The following is a 20,807-nucleotide window of genomic DNA, read 5'->3' on the forward strand; positions in this document are numbered from 1 at the left end:
TTCTTTGCTTTTTACCATACATGGACTCCAGAGAGCAGTTTCCCTGTAACACATGATTCATAAGAAGGCTTTCCTACCAACCCTTCCCATAAAGTAAGCATTAATTCTTCTGTAAGCTTTTGGCATTTACCTACTTGAATACAAAGGTGATTTGGAAATTCCCACCCTGTTTGCTATATAGTTCTAATGGGCCAACACCCTTCACAAGCAATCCAGTGCTCTTCAGAACAGAAGCAGCTTATTCCACCACACTGGAAATATCGTGGTGTCTTTTTAGTGGAAAGTCTCTTCGAATGGAGCTATTGTCTGGGTAAATGCGTGTGTGTGTATGTGCTCAGTCAGTCATTTCCGACTCTTTGAGATCCCATGAACTGTAGCCCTCCAGACTCCTCTGTCCATGAGATTTCCTAGGCAAGAATACTGGAGTGGATTGACATTTCCTATTCCAGGGGAGTAGGGGAATATCCCGATTCAGGGATCGAACCCACGTCTCCTGCATTGATAAGCAAGTTTTACCACTCAGTGACTTTACCATTGAGCCACCTAGGAAACCCCAGATCCATTAAAGCCAGAAATAGGATAAAGCAAAATTCACTCAGTCATGGCTGACTGTTTTGACCCCATGGACTAATGCAGTCCATGGAATTTTCCAGGCCAGAATACTGGAGTTCCCTTCTCCAAGGGTTCTTCCCAACCCAGGGATTGAACCCAGGTCTCCCGCATTGCAGGCAGATTCTTTACCAGCTGAGCCACAAGGGAAGCCCAAGAATACTGGAATGGGTAGCCTATCCCTTCTCCAGCGGATTATCCCGACCCAGAAATTAAACTGGGGTATCCTGCATTGCAGGCAGATTCTTTGCCAACTGAGCTATCAGGGAAGCCCACAGGATAAAGAACGTGTGTAAATATTCTTTCATAGACTAATATTAATGCCCTAGATTACATTCTGAGATTCAACTGAATACTTTATGAAACTACATACGCCAGAAAAACAATGCTGTACCCAAAAGAATGCTGTATTTAAAAGTACACTGAGTCAACAGAGGGAAGACCTGACCAGTATTTCTAACTCTGCAGCTATGAGCCACTCAATGTTCAGTTTTCTTTTTTGTCAATTATTTTCTAGGCATTATAGGCATTGAAATATTTCCTTCAGGAGAAATTCAAGCTATCTAGGAAGCCAGGAAGGACAGAGGGAAGGAGGAACCCTCTTCCTCTTGTGTCCTGCTCCATAATGCCAAAGGAACACTCACAGATCTTATATCCTCTGACAACCCAACTATAGCCATCATTACAGTTGACCCTTAAACAATGAGGGTTTGAATTATCCAGGTCCACTTATATGCAGATATTTTTAAAAAAATACTCCATTGCTACAGAGTCCATGATTGGTTGAATCTGCAGATACAGAATCATGCATATAGAGGGCCAGCTCTAAGTTATATGCAGATTAACCTTCAAAGTTCACCTGTATTTACAGAACATATCTGTGTTGAAAATGTTAAATAATCCACTGAAAACTGAAGCAAATCTGCATACTACAGATACAAAAGATAAAAAGTAATAACATTATTATAAAGAAAAATCCCAATGTAAGAAATAAAGTTATGCTTGCAACTTCAAGATACAGAAGTTGAGATAACCTTCAGAATTCATCTAGATCCATCATCTTTATAGGTAGACTCTTGCATAATTGCTCTGAAAATGTACATTCTAGACCCAGGCTGCATCAGCTAGCCCCTATTACTAAAGTCCCTAATTTCCAGTGGATTTAGCAGAATAGCAGTCCATGAAAGGGTAGCATAGCCTATATGACAATGATGATACAATAAGCCTTAAAAAAATGCTTTTAGATGGTCTTTTAGATCAGCTAAAAATTATTAGATTTTTTTAATTACAATGTCACCAGTACTTATATCTCTGTTTATCTGTGATTGCCTCAAGCCTTGGTTCTTGCTGATTAAATCTGTCTTAGCAACAGTTATATAATTTTGCTCCTAGATGTGAGATGGCCACAGGGACTCTACTTCCTGGTTAACGTGTCTTAATGAACCACCACATTTTCATATTTTCCCACAGGAAAGGAACATGGTATGACAGAAGCAAGTTAATGCATCATGATATTCCCCTCTTTCCTGAAGAAGTCTTAATCTTCCTTTTATATATCCTCTTATTTGAAATAAGAAAACCACTAAGGATTTTAGCTTTTAAAAAATCATCCCAATACTAATCCCATTTCTCACAAAGATCTAGAACTTACTAAAAACTCTTTAAAATCAACAACGGAAAAGGAAACAAAACTCCAAAAGTTCAAAGATTTAGCTAATTTACATAATCACTAAAAATTAGGACCAAGTAATACCAAAAAAGATAGATGCCACTCACCACCACATCTTAAGTGCCATATCATACATTCATACACCAAGGACACACATATTCACCAGGTGGGAAAATAGCTGGTTAAATTCTCAGAGATTTCCTTTGTAACAGTTTCCTTAAAAGGAGCCTGGTGGGCTGCAGTCTATGGGGTCGAGAAGAGTCGGACACGACTGAGCGACTTCACTTTCACTTTTCGCATTCATGCATTGGAGAAGGAAATGGCAACCCACTCCAGCGTTCTTGCCTGGAGAATCCCAGGGACGGCGGAGCCTGGTGGGCTGCTGTCTATGGGGTCGCACAGAGTCAGACACGACTGAAGCAACTTAGCAGTAGCAGAAGAAGCAGTATTTGCCATATTAGGTCAAAGATTATCGGTATTTTAATAGTAAGTTAAATTTATGTTGAGAGTTAATTAAATGAACACTTTTAGCAAAACACGGTGACACATAGGCAAGTTCTGTGTACACAGATGGCATTTCCAAAACATTCCATTGTTACTTTCATGTCACATTAAGACATGAGGCACTGAGTATGTATGTGTTGACTGAGTATTCGCAAATTCTCTTACAGGCAGTCAGTGCATTAGTTGGAGGGAAAACAGCCTGCCAGTCACTTGGAACTGCCAGGTTGTAGGAACACTTGCATCTCTCTCCCTCAAATCTTCAGGGAATTCTGAAGCTACATAGGCTGCTCCAGGGTAAAGCTTGTCTTGTGGTGGATGAATAATAGGTCCATCTTTTCTTACATTTTCCTAAATAGGCTATTTTTTAGGCTATTTTGCCAAATAGGTTGCAAAAGTTTCCCTCTGTAAAACCTACTGGGCAAGAATTTTTTCTAGGACATAAAGTTAGAATACCAAGAAAATTTTCATGATCACAATGCAACCTAAAACCCTAGAAGTATTCCAGTAGTTTATACAATCAAACACCCAATCCATTAACCAGAGACTCTTATCAAATACTAATCTTTGTTGATAAAGGCTTAAACTCCTAAATCTGCCTGAAAGGACCCCTGGATTTTGCAACCAACTTGATTTTCTTCCACTTCTATGGAATAGTTTTAAGTTATCTGCAAGCAGTCTGTCTGTCCTGTTTCTGTGCTCAGAACTCTAGTATGGATGGGTTCATTTCCAGGGCGTGGATTATGATCATTTTAAGTCAATATTTAAAATGCTTCCACCCTCGTTTGCAACTAGGAGTGACCATATTTCCTGATAAAAAGGGATAGGCTTTGCTGAAAGTTCCTTTCCCCTCTTCTTCCTGCGTGGATAGGATACCTGGTATTATGGTAGTGATATTAAAAACCATGGGGGCCTCAAGCAGAAGAGGGAAAACCCAGTAAATGAAGGAAGACAGAATGGAAAGCTGGACTGAGCCTATATTCTTGATAGCATTGTGAGCAATGTAAATATTGTCAGTAACCACCTATCTGCTTGCTTCCTGCTATGTGAGAAAAAATGAAACCCTATTTACGTAAGCCTCCGCTACTTGCGATTTTTGATACCTGCAGCCAAAGCAGCCTGTCTGGTCAGTTCTGCTTCATAATTAATCCTTGCCCAAACATCACACACTTTCTTACCATCATATCTTTTCTTCACTTAGCTTTGCATATGGCAAGCGTTCAATAAGTTTTATAAAATATATGATGTGATCTGGTTGATAAAATTTGAAGTTTAAATAAATGGTCAATGACTAGACCAATCAATCAAAAATTATTTGCTAACTATGAGACATAAGGTATGGTGCTACAGCTAACTTAAGTTTTGAGCTTTCTAATCAGAATCATTCTATACTTTCCCAATGACAATTTCTTGTGCTTTGTTTTACAAACAAACAAAAGCCCTCAATAAAAGTTTTATATACAGAGTGGTTTTCCAGAGGACAGGAACCAGCTCTCCTGTGTTTTATAGAAAGTCTAGATCACTGCTGGCACTCAATGAATATTAAATTATAATAATACTGCTATGGATATTATTCGGATTCTCTGACATGGTTGCAACTTTATGTTTTTGAAGTGCATGAGATCCTATAATAAAAATGTTTTATGGACATGAATGCATGTTACATACAGTTTGTCAGTCAGCTTAGCCAGGTCATATTAGGAATGTATTGGGCTCAAATAATGTTTTTCAATGTCTACATCGGTGTGATTCAACTGCAGAGTGTCAGTTTCCTAACTTATCATAATAAATTACTTCTCAAAAACATTATCAAGCTGCAATGATTCTCAGTTCTAGGGGAGAAAAATTATTCTTTCCTACAAGAAATTCAAAATGGGGCAAAAAAGATTTTTCGAATAAAAGAGAAAGCTTAGAACTTTCCTGGTGGTGTAGTGGATAAGAATCTGCCTGCTAATGCAGGGGACACAGGTTCCATCCCTGGTCCAGGAAGATTTCACTTACTTTGGAGCTGCCGAGCCTTTGTGCCACATCAACGGAGCCCATCCTCTAGAGCCCACACACCCCAACTACTGATGTCTGCGTGCTCTAGGACCCCTGAGCCACAACCAATGAACCCTTGTGGACGACTGCTGAAGCTCCAACACTCTAGAGCCAGCAAGCTATAACTACTGAAGCTCACGCACCTAGAGCCTGTGCTCCACAACAAGAGAAGCCACCACAATGAGAAGCCCATTCACTGCAACTAGAGAAAGCCTGAGCAGACAACGAAGACCCAGCACAGCCAAAAATAAAAATGAATTGTTTTTTTTAATAAGCTTAAGTTCTGCTTCACTTTCACTTTTCACTTTCATGCACTGGAGGAGGAAATGGCAACCCACTCCAGTGTTCTTGCCTGGAGAATCCCAGGGACGGCGGGGCCTGGTGAGCTGCGGTCTATGGGGTCGCACAGAGTCAGACACGACTGAAGTGACTTAGCAAGTTCTGCTACTGCTACTGCTAAGTGGCTTCAGTCGTGTCCAACTCTGTGCGACCCCATAGATGGCAGCCCACCAGGCTCCCCCGTCCCTGGGATGCTCCCCTGTCCCTGGGATACTCCAGGCAAGAACACTGGAGTGGGTTGCCATTTCCTCCTCCAATGTATGAAAGTGAAAAGTGAAAGGGAAGTCGCTCAGTTGTGTCCGACTCTTCATGACCCCATGGACTGCAGCCCACCAGGCTCCTCCACTCATGGGATTTTCCAGGCAAGAGTACTGGAGTGGGGTGCCATCGCCTTCTCTGAAAGCTTAAGTCCTACCTCTACTTAAAAGCATTCCTGGGAGATTTTATTTTAGTCATTTTTGAAACTATTACATTTATAAGGAGCATATAATTATTAAAGAAAAAGTTCAAACTCATTCATATAATTTTCACTTTAAACGGTATAGTCAAAAGTCCTGAGATGGTCACACAGCCTTTGTTGTATCTCCGAACTTCCTAAGAAGTCTTTTGGCTTTATGGAATTTTGCTCGAAGTTGCCTTAGCTTATCATCCTAAGGAATCATTGGAGCACAGTGATTTCCCATTGTCTTTTTACTTGTTTGTACATCCATTCTATTTCTGTGAGTATACCAAACACTTTCTGTTTGCCTGCTTAACTCTTGTTTTCATCAGCAGCCCTTTAGCTGAGAACAAGAGAACACCCTTGGAAAACTCTTTAAAAAGTGTGGGGACGTTCTTTAGGATAAAATAGTCTTACCTTTAAAAGCACTTTTATTTTACTTTTGCAAGTTTACCCTCAGAGAAATGAAATCCCAGGTTTTGGTATACACAAAAACCTATATACTAAGGTTTCTAACAACTTTATATCTAATACCCAAAACTGGCAACAACACAGATGTCCTTCAACAGGAAAATGGTTGTGCAAGCTGCAATACATCTATACCGTTAAATACTACTCAAAAACAAAAAGCAATATTAATATACACAACAAATCCTAAATCAATCCCCAGAAAATTATGTTAAGTGAAAAAAACTAATCACTTTAGGTTTAGGTTACAAGCTGTATGATTCCATTCATACAACATTCTTGTAAGGATGAAATTATAGAAATGGAGAACAGATTAGTGGTTTAGGATGGGAAAAAGGCAGAGGGAAAGTGGGTGTGGCTATAAAAGAGCAACAGGAAGAATCCTTGTAGTGATAGAAACCTTCTGGTATTTGACTCCATTAACAACAATAGCCTGGAGAAGGCAATGGCACCCCACTCCAGTACTCTTGCCTGGAAAATCCCATGGATGGAGGAGCCTGGTGGGCTATAGTCCATGGGGTCCCTAAGAGTCAGACACGGCTGAGCGACTTCCCTTTCACTTTTCACTTTCATGCATTGGAGAAGGAAATGGCAACCCACTCCAGTGTTCTTGCCTGGAGAATCCCAGGGACGGGGGAGGCTTGGTGGGCTGCCGTCTATGGGGTCTCACAGAGTCGGACACGACTGAAGCGACTTAGCAGCAGCAGCAGTCCCTACTTTCAGTCCACGTGGTTCATATGATCTAATTTATGGGTAGACATGAGACTCAGACCTGATCAGAGCTCCATCTCTTGAGTCCTAGTGACATGTTCCAGAATGGTCACATGATTCAAGTTGGTACAATGGTACTCAACTGAACTGTGCAGGAAGAAAAACTCCTTTTACAAAGGTTGCTTAGTTTTGTAAGATGAAATTCTTAAATAAACAGGGCCCACCACATTGAGCCAATCAGGGACTGGATTCAGTGCAGAGGAACAAAGTTTGTGGTCCTAAACTCAGCCATGCCTGAAGGTAGTTCACTCTCTGGACTTTTCAGCTGTGACCCAATCACTATCCATTTTTGCTTAACTTTTTTTTTTTCCTTAAGTTTAATTTTAAAAGACCTTCATCTTTGGTGAAGACTAGAATCACATTCAGTATATAATACAAGTATTTATATAAGAATGTAATAAAATTTGAAATAGTTAAACCATAACAAAAACATTTTACTATTCCACTAACTAGTAATAATTTTTTTTTTTTTACTTCTACCTCTTAAGTTTAATGTCAGTTCTCCTCCTCTTCTGATCTTCATCTCCCACTGATTTTATTGCACAACCAAAACATTTCTTGGGTAGGCTGTATCTTTTTAATTTTTCCCATTTGTTCTGTTGGGGGTTATATTCTTATTAATTTGCAAGATATTTTTGTAAGTTAGGGCTTCTCTTGTGGCTCAGCTGGTAAAGAATCTGCCTGCAATGCAGGAGAACTGGGTTTGATCCCCGGGTTAGGAAAGGCTACCCACTCCAGTATTCTGGCCTAGAGAATTCCATGGACTGTATAGTCCACGGGGTCACAAAGAGTTGGACACGACTGAGTGACTTTCGTTGCACGTCACTTTGTAGGTTAAGGACAATAGACCTCTGGCCATCATGCATGTGAAAAATACTTTCTCCTCCTGGCCATTGTTCTTTCAATCTCATGGGCAATATTCATTCCATTTATAAATTTTAACTTTTTATTTTTTCTTACATGATATTTTACATGTTTTGATGTCATTCTCCCAAATCTTCCCACCCTCTCCCTCTCCCACAGAGTCCATAAGACTGTTCTATACATCAGTGTCTCTTTTGCTGTCTCGTACACCAGGTTATTGTTACCATCTTTCTAAATTCCATATATATGCGTTAGTATACTGTATTGGTGTTTATAGTTAAATAGAGCTTCCCAGGTGGCACTAGTGGTAAAGAACCCCTCCACCAATGCAGGTAATGTACGAGATTCAGGTTTGATCCCTGGATTGGGAAGATCCCCTGGAGAAGGGTACGGCAACCCACTCCAGTATTCTTGCCTGGAGGATCCCATGGACAGAGGAGGCTGGCAGGCTACAGCCCATGAGGTCACATAGAATCAGACATGACTGAAGTGACTGAGCACAAAGTTAAATTTATCAATCTGCTTTTTTATCATTTCTGGCTTTCACATCATACTGAAGAAAATCATCCTTATCCACCCCAATATTCTCTTTAAAATTTGCCCATATTTTTTGTCTGTTACTTTTGTCTTTTTTTTTTTTTAAACAAGTATCAAGAATGTAAAGAGCACTGTAAACTGACACTCTTCCCCAACTGGTTGCATACTGGACAAATATTTTATTCATGAATATATATTTTCCTTACTGATTCAAGAGTCTAACCTTCTCAAATGCTAAACCCCTATACATATTTGAGGCTGAGGATAAACACTCACATTGTTTTAATTTCACCTATTTTATGATATAATTTAACATCTGTTCAGGCAATATTCCCTCTCAGTATTTTTGTTTTTCAGAATTCTTCCATCTCTACATGCATGTTTGTTCTTCAAAGTGAGTTTAGAATCATTTTGCCAAGTTCCTCACCAACGTCTCCACAATAAATAGGGATTTTAATTGATACTATACTGTATACAGAATAAACTTAAACCAAATTGACCTCTTTACAAAAATTAAGCCTACCTTTCCAAAGTATGTCCCTCTATTCAAGTCTTTTGTTGTGTTTTCAAAACTTATCATTATGCTATTACATAGAATGTTATAATTTTATTCATTCAGTTCCTGCATATTTCTTAAGACTATCCTAAATATTATATGCATTTATTTGTAAATATAAATGGGATATTTTCCCTTTATGTTTTCCTTATAAGAAGGTACAATATCAGAAAGCTACTGACTTTATTTTGTAACCACCTATCATAATGAATATCCTTATTTTCTTAAAGCTTTAATAAGTCTGCAAGATAAATATTTTCAAAGGTCAGTTAGTTTAAAATAGTTTAGAAAATAATTGAGTGATCAGTATAATTTAAAATTTAAAAAGTGTCTGCTGATTTAAAACACACACACATATACATAAAAATCCTCTGGGTTGGGATATGCTTTCTTCTAGAATTTAAATATTAGCAAAACCAAGGAATCTAGTAGCTTTAAAAAGCACAAAATTTCCAGAGCTCTTCCTCTGGTTCCACCCTTTTGTTTCTCCAACAAAAGAATGCACATCCCTTACAGCAACTGCTCCAAGAAACCATTTTCTTTCCAGTGATTCTTAAAAAAATCTAATATTGCAATTTAAAAATCAAAAAAGGAAAAACGTGTCATCTGACACTTCTGTTGCATTTTCTTTTACCAGGTTCACAACATATGATTAACAATGCACATAAACTTGGCTCTGTGATTTTGTGTTTAAATAATGATGGAAATCCATTAAACTATCCTTTTATGGTTGATGATCTGTCAGCTGAACATCCAGCAGTTTCTTTTTATAGAAATATGATTTGATCTGCAATGTCCTAGAACATGTTTTTCCAGCTATTTGGCTTCAAGCTTATGCTAATTATCAGGCATTATCTCACAACTTCTGTGGCACACAGGAACATAAAAATTGCCTCCCCCAGAAGCTTTCTTTGAAGATGAACTAAGTGGGATTTCGATAGCATTCACTGCAGGTATCACTCAAGTGATAGTGCTAAAACAAAGGGCTTTTTAAAAAAAAATAAAAACTAAATTTTATTTTTCATATGTCTTAAGAGTATCCTAGGTTTTTAGTAGAATGCTATATTTTCTCAAACACCCTGAGTTATAGTAGGGCTTGGCTGAAAATACAAAAGATTCATTTGTCCTTTCAATAACCTCAGATATGCAGATGACACCACCCTTACAGCAGAAAGTGAAGAGGAACTCAAAAGCCTCTTGATGAAAGTGAAAGTGGAGAGTGAAAAAGTTGGTTTGAACCTCAACATTTAGAAAACAAAGATCATGGCATCTGGTCCCATCACTTCATGGGAAATAGATGGGGAAAGAGTGGAAACAGTGTCAGACTTTATTTTTCAGGGCTCCAAAATCACTGCAGATGGTGACTGCAGCCATGAAATTAAAAGACGCTTACTCCTTGGAAGGAAAGTTATGACCAACCTAGATAGCATATTCAAAAGCAGAGACGTTACTTTGCCAACAAAGGTCAAGGCTATGGTTTTTCCTGTGGTCATGTATGGATGTGAGAGTTGGACTGTGAAGAAGGCTGAGCACTGAAGAATTGATGCTTTTGAACTGTGGTGTTGGAGAAGACTCCTGAGAGTCCCTTGGACTGCAAGGAGATCCAACCAGTCCATTCTGGAGATCAGCCCTGGGATTTCTTTGGAAGGAATGATGCTAAAGCTGAAACTCCAGTACTTTGGCCACCTTATGTGAAGAGTTGACTCACTGGAAAAGACTCTGATGCTGGGAGGGATTGGGGGCAGGAGGAGAAGGGGACGACAGAGGACGAGATGGCTGGATAGCATCACTGACTCGATGGACGTGAGTCTCAGTGAACTCTGGGAGTTGGTGATGGACAGGGAGGCCTGGCGTGCTGCGGTTCATGGGGTCGCAAAGAGTCGGACACGACTGAGCGACTGATCTGATCTGATAGCTCTTTTAACCAATTATCTAATAACATTGGTTAACTTCTATTTTTTTCTCATTGATTCTGCTAATGAGATATAGACTAGTTTGTATCTGAATCCAAAAGTGTAGATCAAACCCCTGCATGTGTACATTAAATGAGATTAGCAATAACAACCACTTATTAGGTGATTATTATGTGTCAGGTACTAAGCTAAGTATTCTACATGTGTAATTTCATTTAATTATCATGACAACCCATGAGGTTGATACTATTATTATCCTCATTTTAATAATGAGAAAGCTAAGGCTTAGAGGAGTAAAGTCAAATAGAAGGCAAAGCCTGAACTTTCATCATCACAACCACAATGAAGAAGCTAAGAACTGAGTACCCAACAGTGGCATGAGTTAATCATCTACCTACCTAGTAAAGTCCACCAGAAATCAGGGGATGTCTGTGGAACAGCTATTGTGACTAGACACAGAAGCCACAGATGGTGAGAATGAGCTCTCTCTGAAAATAATCAAAAACAGTATCTCACTGAAACCCCACCACTGTCTTGTTAAATCATCCTTGTTCCCGTTTACGATAAGAAATACAAAAAGTCACATAGCTAGGAGGCACCAGAGACAGATGCACAGCCAGATCCTGTAGATCCAAGTCTAACACCCCACCATGTAACTAAGGTTCATACATGGTGGCAGAGATGGCATGTCCTTCATGGTGTCACACCCATGGCATCCTCAAGTTCATATCACCTTCAGTGTCCTCACTGCAAACACTGCAGCTGTCCCAAACATGGGTCAACCATGATAACTGCTGGTGTCTCTCTTCAGGTAAAAGGAAACACCTCTTATTTGCTTATTTCCTGTTTTTATTCTTCCTGGATATGAACAAAATGCCAATCAAAGAAGTTCAGTTCAGTTCAGTTCAGTGGCTCAGTTGTGTCCGACTCTTTGCGACCCCATGAATTGCAGCACGCCAGGCCTCCCTGTCCATCACCAACTCCTGGAGTTCACCCAAACTCTGTCCATTGAGTCGGTGATGCCATCCAGCCATCTCATCCTCTGTCGTCCCCTTCTCCTCCTGCCCCCAATCCCTCCCAGCATCAGAGTCTTTTCCAATGAGTCAACTCTTCACAACAGGTGGCCAAAGTACTGGAGTTTCAGCTTTAGCATCATTCCTTCCAAAGAAATCCCAGAACTGATCTCCTTTAGAATGGAACGGTTGGATCTCCTTGCAGTCAAAGGGACTCTCAAGAGTCTTCTCCAACACCACAGTTCAAAAGCATCAATTCTTCGGTGCTCAGCTTTCTTCACAGTTCAACTCTCACATCCATACATGACCACAGGAAAAACCATAGCCTTGACTAGACAGACCTTTGTTGGCAATGTAATGTCTCTGCTTTTCAATATGCTATCTAGGTTGGTCATAACTTTCCTTCCAAGGAGTAAGAGTCTTTTAATTTCATGGCTGCAATCACCATCCGCAGTGATTTTGGAGCCCAAAAAAATTAAGTCTGACACTGTTTCCACTCTTTCCCCATCTATTTCCCATGAAGTGATGGGACCAGATGCCATGATCTTAGTTTTCTGAATGTTGAGCTTTAAGCCAACTTTTTCTCTCTCCTCTTTCACTTTCATCAAGAGGTTTTTTAGTTCCTCTTCACTTTCTGCCATAAGAGTGGTGTCATCTGCATATCTGAGGTTATCGATATATCTCCCAGAAATCTTGATTCCAGCTTGTGCTTCTTTCAGCCCAGCGTTTCTCATGATGTACTCTGCATAGAAGTTAAATAAGCAGGGTGACAATATACAGCCTTGACGTACTCCTTTTCCTATTTGGAACCAGTCTGTTGTTCCATGTCCAGTTCTAAAGCAGTTAAATGAGGCAAATAATTCTTAATTCATTTGATGTTCTATATGATTGGACCTACATTTAAAAATATTAATTAGCTGCCTGAAAGTTATGTACATATATAAGCTGTTTCATCTCTGTTATTCTGTACAATCCCAATATGCCACTTATCACAGACTATTTTTATACCTCTTCAAATGCTTTGCATGCTCTCCTACATACTCCGCGAGTCCAGATTGGTCGGGCCATGTCTCCTTAAGGCACAGAGTCTTGCTCCCTTCCGTTCCTCAGCCTCCCAGGCAGTTAGACTGGGGACCTGAGGCCAGCTTGGGCTACATGTGCTCTGGCTTTTGGGGGCCTCGCAGACCCAGGGAGAGATGCCTCTCCCAGACCTGGGGAGAAATGGCCCCTGCATGGCTAGCCAATTAAAGATAATAAAAGGCTCGACTAGACTCACATCTCTCATATACTAGCCAGGCAATTCTGAGTCCCCAGACACCTCTTTATACCTAATTCTTGCACACCAAGCCAGTATTTCCCCTGCACTAAATCACCTCAGGACCAGGCAACAAGAAATCACTCCTTTAGCATGAAACCCACAAGAATTATTCAAACCTGTCCATCCTAAAATGTTTACCCTGCCTGCCTTACCTTTCCCAAGGAAATCCCAATAACATCATGGCTCAGCACGCCCCCCATGGCCCTGGGAGGTGTTCAGTAGCCCCTCTCTGCAACCGTGGGCATCATCGACATCCTCAAAGCCTCCCTCCTTTGGTTGCACCAGCTTTACCAGTGCATATCCAACATGGACATTCTTGGGACACTAGATGCCATTTCTAACCTCATGTTTTTCATCAGAGACTGGAATGCAAAAGTAAAAAGCCAAAAGATACATGGAGTAACAGGTAAGTTTGGCCTTGGTGTACAAAATGAAGCAGGGCACAGGCTAATGGAGCTTTGCCAAGAGAATGCACTGGTCACAGGAAACACCCTCTTCCAACAATACAAGAGATGACTCTACACATGGACATCATCAGATGGTCAATACTGAAATCAGACTGATTCTATTCTTTGCAGCTGCAAACGGATAAGCTCTGAACAGTCAGCAAAAAAGATGGGAGCTGACTGTGGCTCAGATCATGAACTCCTTATTTCCAAATTCAGACTTAAATTGAAGAATGTAGGGAAAGCAACAAGGTCATTCAGGTTTGATCTAAATCAAATCCCTCATGATTATACAGTGGAAGTGACACATAGATTCAAGGGATTAGATCCGATACAGGGCCAGAAAAACTATGGATGGGGTTCATAACATTGTACAGGAGGTGGTGATCAAAACCATCTCCAAGAAAAAGAAAGGTAAAATGGTTGTCTGAGGAGACTTTACAAATAGCTGAGAAAAGAAGAGAAGAGAAAGGCAAAGGAGAAAAAGAAAGATATACCCATCTGAATAGAGTTCCAAAGAATAGCAAAGAGAGATAAGAAAGCCTTTTTGAGTGAACAATGCAAAGAAATAGAGGAAAACAATAGAATGGGAAAGACTAGAGATCTCTTCAAGAAAATCAGAGATACCAAGGAAACATTTCATGCAAAGATGAGCTCGATAAAGGACAGAAACGATATGGATCTAACAAAAGCAGAAGATATTAAGAAGAGGTGGCAAGAATACACAAGAAGAACTATACAAAAAAGATCTTCATGACCCAGATAACCACGATGATGTGATCACTCACCTAGAGCCAGACATCCTAGAATTTGAAATCAAGTGGGCCTTAGGAAGTAACACTATGAACAAAGCTAGTGGAGGTGATGGAATTCCAGCTGAGCTGTTTCAAGTCCTAAAAGATGATGCTGTGAAAGTGCTGCACTCAATATGCCAGCAAATTTGGAAAACTCAGCACTGGTCACAGGACTGGAAAAGGTCAGTTTTCATTCCAATCCCAAAGAAAGACAATGCTGAAGAAGGTTCAAACAACCACACAACTGCACCCATCTCACACACTAGCAAAGTAATGCTCAAAATTCTCCAAGTGAGGCTTCAACAGTACATGAACCAAGAACTTCCAGATGTACAAGCTGGATTCAGAAAAGGCAGAGGAACCAGAGATCAAATTTCCAACATCAACTGGATCATTGAAAAAGCAAGAGAATTCCAGAAAAACATCTACTTCTGCTCCATTGACTATGCTAAAGCCTTTGACTGTGTGGATCACAACAAACTGTGGAAAGTTTTGAAAGAGATGGGAATACCAGACCACCTGAGCTGCCTCTTGAGAAATCTGTATGCAGGTCAAGAAGCAACAGTTAGAATTGAACATGGAACAGACTGGCTTCAAATCAGGAAAGGAGTATGTCAAGGCTATATATTGTCACCCTGCTTATTTAACTTACATGCAGAGTACATCATGTGAAATGCCAGGCTGGATGAAGCACAAGTTGGAATCAAGATTGCCTGGAGAAATATCAATAACCTCAGATATGCAGATGACACCACCCTTATGGCAGAAAATGAAGAAGAACTAAAGAGCCTCTTGATAAAAGTGAAAGAGAGAGTGAAACATTGGCTTAAAACTCAGCATTCAGAAAAGTAAGATCATGGCATCTGGTCCCATTACTTCATGGCAAATAGATGGGGAAACAATGCAAAGAGTGACTTTATTTTTTAGGTTCCCAAAATCACTGCAGATGGTGACTGCAGCCATAAAATTAAAGGACACTTGCTCCTTGGAAGAAAAACTATGACCAAACTAGACAGCATATTAAAAATCAGAGACCTTAGTTTACTGACAAAGGTCCATATAGTCAAAGGTATGCTTTTTCCAGTAGTCATGTACAGATGTGAGAGTTGGACTATAAAGAAGGCTGAGTGCCAAAGAATTGATGTTAAAGAAGACTCTTGTGAGTCCCTTGGGATGCAAGGAGATCAAACCAGTCAATCCTAAAGGAAATCAACCCTGATTATTCGTTGGAAGGACTGATGCTGAAGCTCTAATACTTTGGCTACCTGATGCTGGGAAAGATAGAAGGCAGGAAGAGAAGGGGCTGACGGAGGATGAGATAGTTGGATGGCATCACCAATTCAATGGACATGAGCTTGAGCAAGCTCTGGGAGGTGGTGAAGGACAATGGGGCCTGATGTGCTGCAGTCCATGGGGTCACAAAGAGTCGGACATGACTGAGCGGCTGAACAACAAAAACCTTATGTTAGAGAGGATGAAACTGAGGCACAGAGTGTTTAAACAAATTCCTGAGATAACACGATGATCCAGAATTCTCAGCCAGGCAGGCGGGCTCCAGATGGCACTAAACCAAGGCTTTGTCATCTTCTTTGCTCCCCTCTCCCCACTCTGCTGTCCCTGGAATTGCGCCTGGCTTCGTAGTTTTTCTTTGCATTCAGTTGATGTGATATGAGGCCACTTGTGTATTTTTACAGTACTCTCAAAAAGCAACTGCCATAGATGTCGTGCTTGAATTGGCAGTCTGTTCTATCACAAATTCTAGTTTTATTTTAAATTTCACTCAGTTTTGTTTTATTTCGTCTTTAGATTTCTAGATATTCTTTTACTGAGTACTCTTTCCCAGCTCTGACACAAAACTAGTTTCATTGTTTCTGATGTCTACATACAGAGGAAGGGTGACAGGATTGGGGACACTGTCCATGAGATTTTTCACAACTACAGGTAAAGTGTCATTTGGGAGGATGAGAGCTGCCCTTTTTCCTAGGCCACACTGTATTCATGTCATCTCTACATCAAGGCATCAGTATTTCCAAAGCTCCCAGGATTTCTGTTACCCCCAAGTAAGCTAATCTAGCATGATCTGATATACTATAAAAGCAGATGTTATAGTCACAAGCTTTGGTAAAGAAGTCAGGCCAAAAGTGATGAACAAATGTATTAAGTAAGCTCCCCCAGCAAAACAGACCTCAGTATGATCTGAAGACTTCTGATTAACCAACCCCTTGACCTCCATGAACAAATTTTATATTAATTCATTTTCCCCAAGGACCCTGGGGAAAAAGACATGAACACTGTCATGGAATTCTTAGACAAGATTCACGTGTTTGCCCTAAGTTAAGACCAAGAGTAATGGGGGAAGGTTTCAAGCTGATAAATATGCAATCGTTTACCTGTTTTGCCACATGTATAGAGTTAATATGAAAAGGTATATTCCTAATAAATATTTGCCACCACAAGTAGAAAGATAAGAAAGCCTCTTAGGAAAAATTGCCAGTGCCCTAGTCTCATGTTTCGGAAAAAGGACTTCTAGGATAACACTCTCTCCAGCCTCTCCACACTCCCCTCCCTGTTTTGCAAACACACACAACAGATGACCGAGGAGATCAGAATGATACGAATGTGGCTCAGCCCTTCTACCCTCACTCAAGTCTACAAAGACAGAGGGCTTTCATTATGGCAAGAGAGCTGGTTCAGGCCCTGGTGAACAGTATTTGAAGGGCCTCCAGAGAAGGGTAGACTATAGTAACAAATTCCTCAGAGGGCTTTGTATTCAGACCCATACTTCTTCCAGATCACCAGCCCCAGTTATTTGTACTGGCTCCCCCCACCTTGCATTACCTCTGGCCTTCTCCTCCAGATCCTCAACTCCATGTGGTCAAGACGCATGGATCAGGGCCCAATATTCCTCCTCAGAGCACAATCTCCTTCTGCATCAGATACTGGAGTTCAGCAGAGGCAAGGCAGTAATTCTGAGTATGTTTTCTCTACATAGTTCTGGTGGATTATTCCAAAGTTTACACTTAGAGGAAAACAAATAATCTAATTCTCCACTACTAAGGGAACATCAGGCTTTCCAGGTGGTAAAGAATATTTCTGCCAATGCAGGAGATGTGGGTTCAATCCCCAGGTCAGGAAGATCCCCTGGAGAAAGGAATAGCAAACCACCGCAGTATTCTTGCCTTGGAAATCCCATGGACAGAGGAGCCTGGCAAGCCACAGTCCATGGGTCACAAAAGAGTTGGACACGACTGAGCGACTAAACAGCAAAGGGAACATCTAAGCTCCATACCCGAATTCAGCCCTAACAGCCATTTGATTCTGATCTATCTGGCTGTGCCCATTTCTCAATTAGTTCCAAACTCAGAAGACTTGTAGGGTAGAAGTAACGATCCTCCATCTCTTCAAACTTCAAAAGGTTCAGTCAAAGGTAATCTTGATACAAAGCTTTTATAGGTAAAAGCTAAAACATGTTTAACATCTTGTGTTTTTTTTTAATCAAGTTTCCTGAGGTTTCCCTGAGTCCAAAGTTCATTTCCTGACGACATCAGGTACAATTATATATCTCCACTCTTTTACTTCATTATTGAACTCACAGAATCTCAGAACTGAAAACAATTGTAAGGAATACTGAGTAAGTACCTTATCCAAGGTCACAAAGCTAGTTGTTGACAGAGCTAAAGCTGAGTCCAAGTCTTCCCATTCCCAGTGGGGTTGGTTCCCTTTCCGTGATACTAGACTTCCTTCTGGAGAAGGCAATGGCACCCCACTCCAGTACTCTTGCCTGGAAAATCCCATAGACGGAGGAGCCTGGTGGGCTGCAGTCCATGGGGTCTCTAAGAGTCGGACACGACTGAGTGACTTCACTTTCACTTTTCACTTTCATGCATTGGAGAAGGAAATGGCAACCCACTCCAGTATTCTTGCCTGGAGAATCCCAGGGATGGAGGAGCCTGGTGGGCTGCCGTCTATGGGGTCGCACAGAGTCAGACACGACTGAAGTGACTTAGCAGTAGCAGCAGCAGCAGACTTCCTTCTAGTGCTTTTTCAGTGAACTGAACATACATGTGTCTTCACTCCTTTGTTAATACAGGAACAATGTTTGGTGATAGCAAATAGATAATGTGTTAACTATAAAACATCAGAATTTGGAGCAAAATTAGAGAAAACAAGCAGCTCTTTTTTCATTTCCACCAATGAGGCCATTGAGGGCCAGCTAGATGGCACAACCCAGCCAGACTTCACTGCTCCTGCATCTACAATCAGTTCTCTTTCCTCCTTGGAAATGCCCCTTCTAACCACTGAAAACCAAAACTTAAGTGTTATTTCTTCCTGCTTGACCAGAAAGCAGAGAAAATAGTAGATATTTAACCCCCTAAATAACAGTATAAGCAGTACATTATTGTAAGTATCACATAATTCTCTTACCAAGACCAGTCTATTGATTGATTTAAATTAGTTCTCTCCTAAAACTTACTAGCTTTTTGGTAATGAGATTTCCCCAGCCTAGCATAGATAATATTTAGAATACCAACCCTGTTTCTTGGGTAGGAAATGATTCAATGATGAATGCTGATGAAAACCATTAGTCGTGCAAAACCATATTAAGTTGTTCAGTAACGAGACAGGGGTTGTTTAATGAAGCATGTCTTCACCATAAATAACAACAACAGTAAAGACAAATTTACTGCTTTTGTATCCCATGGACATTTGTCACACATTTCAGAGCACTGGAAATGAAAATTGGATATATTTAATTAAGTTAGTATATAAGTAAAAAGGTAAAAAATGTTTAAGAGAAGTCAATTTACATTTGGGTCATAATTTTTGAGAATAGGCTCATCTCTAATGCAAATACATGAGCTGAATAAGTGTCATATTTATTATATATGCCTTCATTGTCTCTGCTGAACAATTACATGAATATTGAAATTCCAACAGTTGTTTTATATATGTGTAGGTATAACTGAATCACTTTGCTGTACAACAGAAATTAACACAATATTGTAAAACAACTATACTTCACTAAGAAAAATTTTTAAAGAAAATTAATGGACAGCGGTTTGTTAGTTTCAAAGAAAACATGGGCATTAATGAAGTACTGACCCAAGATGTGCCACGGTATGTGCTTCCCAAGCTTGGGGGCCCCGTCCTTAGAAGGACAGACCAAAAGAACTCAAAATCTACATGCAGTGAGCGCACCACAGAGAAACACAAGCCAGTGCCTGAAGGATGAATCTCAGGTGGAACCAGTCAACCCTCCGTTTCCCCCTCCTACAGTGGGGTAGCCCAGCTATACCGGAAGTTCCTTGGGAGCTGGGATGGCACGCTCCTCATCACTGTGCTCCTAACACAACCCGGATGCAGCTGTCCCTTGCCCACCACAGTTCTGAAGCATCCCATCTCCTCCCCTCTGACCTCGTCCTTTTCTGAGTAGCTTTCTTAACAACTCTTTCCTTTTCTACCTTTTCTGTTTTCTAGCTTTTCCAAATGTTGTCCTCAACACCAGCTCTGTGCTGGTCTTGTTCTTTGTGGTATCCAGAGTACCCACCACTAAGAAAGCCTGTAACATCATTGACAAGTGGGTTTGTGTCTACTTGAACATTGTTAGGCAGCAAGTTATTTGAGATGGTTTCACCCATTCATTTTATAGCAGTTCTAACTGTTAAACTCTTCTTCAGGAAACCCAGACGGATGGGTGTTTTATGGGTGGGGGTGGGAGGAAGGCAAAATTCGGCTTCCTAGATGCATATTTTCTTCTTATCACTATATCGGAGCAAAAATACGCCTCATCATCTTTCTTCCCTTTGGAACTCTACAAGAATGATTATGAGCCTTGTCCTCAATAGATATTCAGTTAATTGAAGATAAGATGTCTCCCACTCAAAACAATTCAGCTTGATCATGGTCAATACTTCTCATTGCCCTTGACATTAACTTCTACCTGTCCTCCCCACCACACTTCCCTTTTCCTTTAATGTATAATCTGCTGGTATTTCTAAATAAGAAAAATAATTTGGAAAGTATCAACTTGCAAACTCTTTGAGGAGCTCCTTAGAAGAAATCAGCACTGGTGAATAAAGTCCTGCCAGACTATTCTAAGGAGAAGGCAATGGCACCCCACTCCAGTACTCTCACCTGGAAAATCCCATGGGCAGAGGAGCCTGGTAGGCTGCAGTCCATGGGGTCAGGAAGAGTAGGACATGACTGAGTGACTTCCCTTTCACTTTTCACTTTCATGCATTGGAGAAGGAAATGGCAACCCACTCCAGTGTTCTTGCCTGGAGAATCCCAGGGACGGGGGAGCCTGGTGGGCTGCCGTCTATGGGGTCACACAGAGTAGGACACGACTGAAGCAACTTAGCAGCGAAAGCAACAGCAGCAGACTATTCTAATTTTCTCTGACAAAGTAAAAAATCAGATAAAATTTATGATGAGCTTGCATTTAAAATTCTGGTCATGGAGCATACTGAGCCATGTGTCAGAAAGTAAAATCTACCTGTCAAGCAATAATTATGGAGATGTAAGCCTGA

General features: G+C 40.6%; 2 long non-coding RNA genes across 2 annotated transcripts in view; one reads left to right on the top strand and one right to left on the bottom strand.

Moving 5' to 3' along the window:
• LOC147371066 (uncharacterized) overlaps positions 1 to 20,807 on the top strand; it is a 57,536-nt gene that overhangs the window by 27,455 nt on the left and 9,274 nt on the right. The gene's annotated exons all lie outside the window — the stretch shown is intronic.
• Positions 1 to 20,807, bottom strand: part of LOC147371067 (uncharacterized) — a 58,032-nt gene that overhangs the window by 18,542 nt on the left and 18,683 nt on the right. The window lies entirely within an intron of this gene.

This window comes from Bos grunniens, chromosome 6 (assembly GCF_055505025.1).
Source record: "Bos grunniens cultivar Pamir isolate PY7600 chromosome 6, Bosgru_T2T1.0, whole genome shotgun sequence".
In the NCBI taxonomy this organism is placed as follows: domain Eukaryota; kingdom Metazoa; phylum Chordata; class Mammalia; order Artiodactyla; family Bovidae; genus Bos; species Bos grunniens.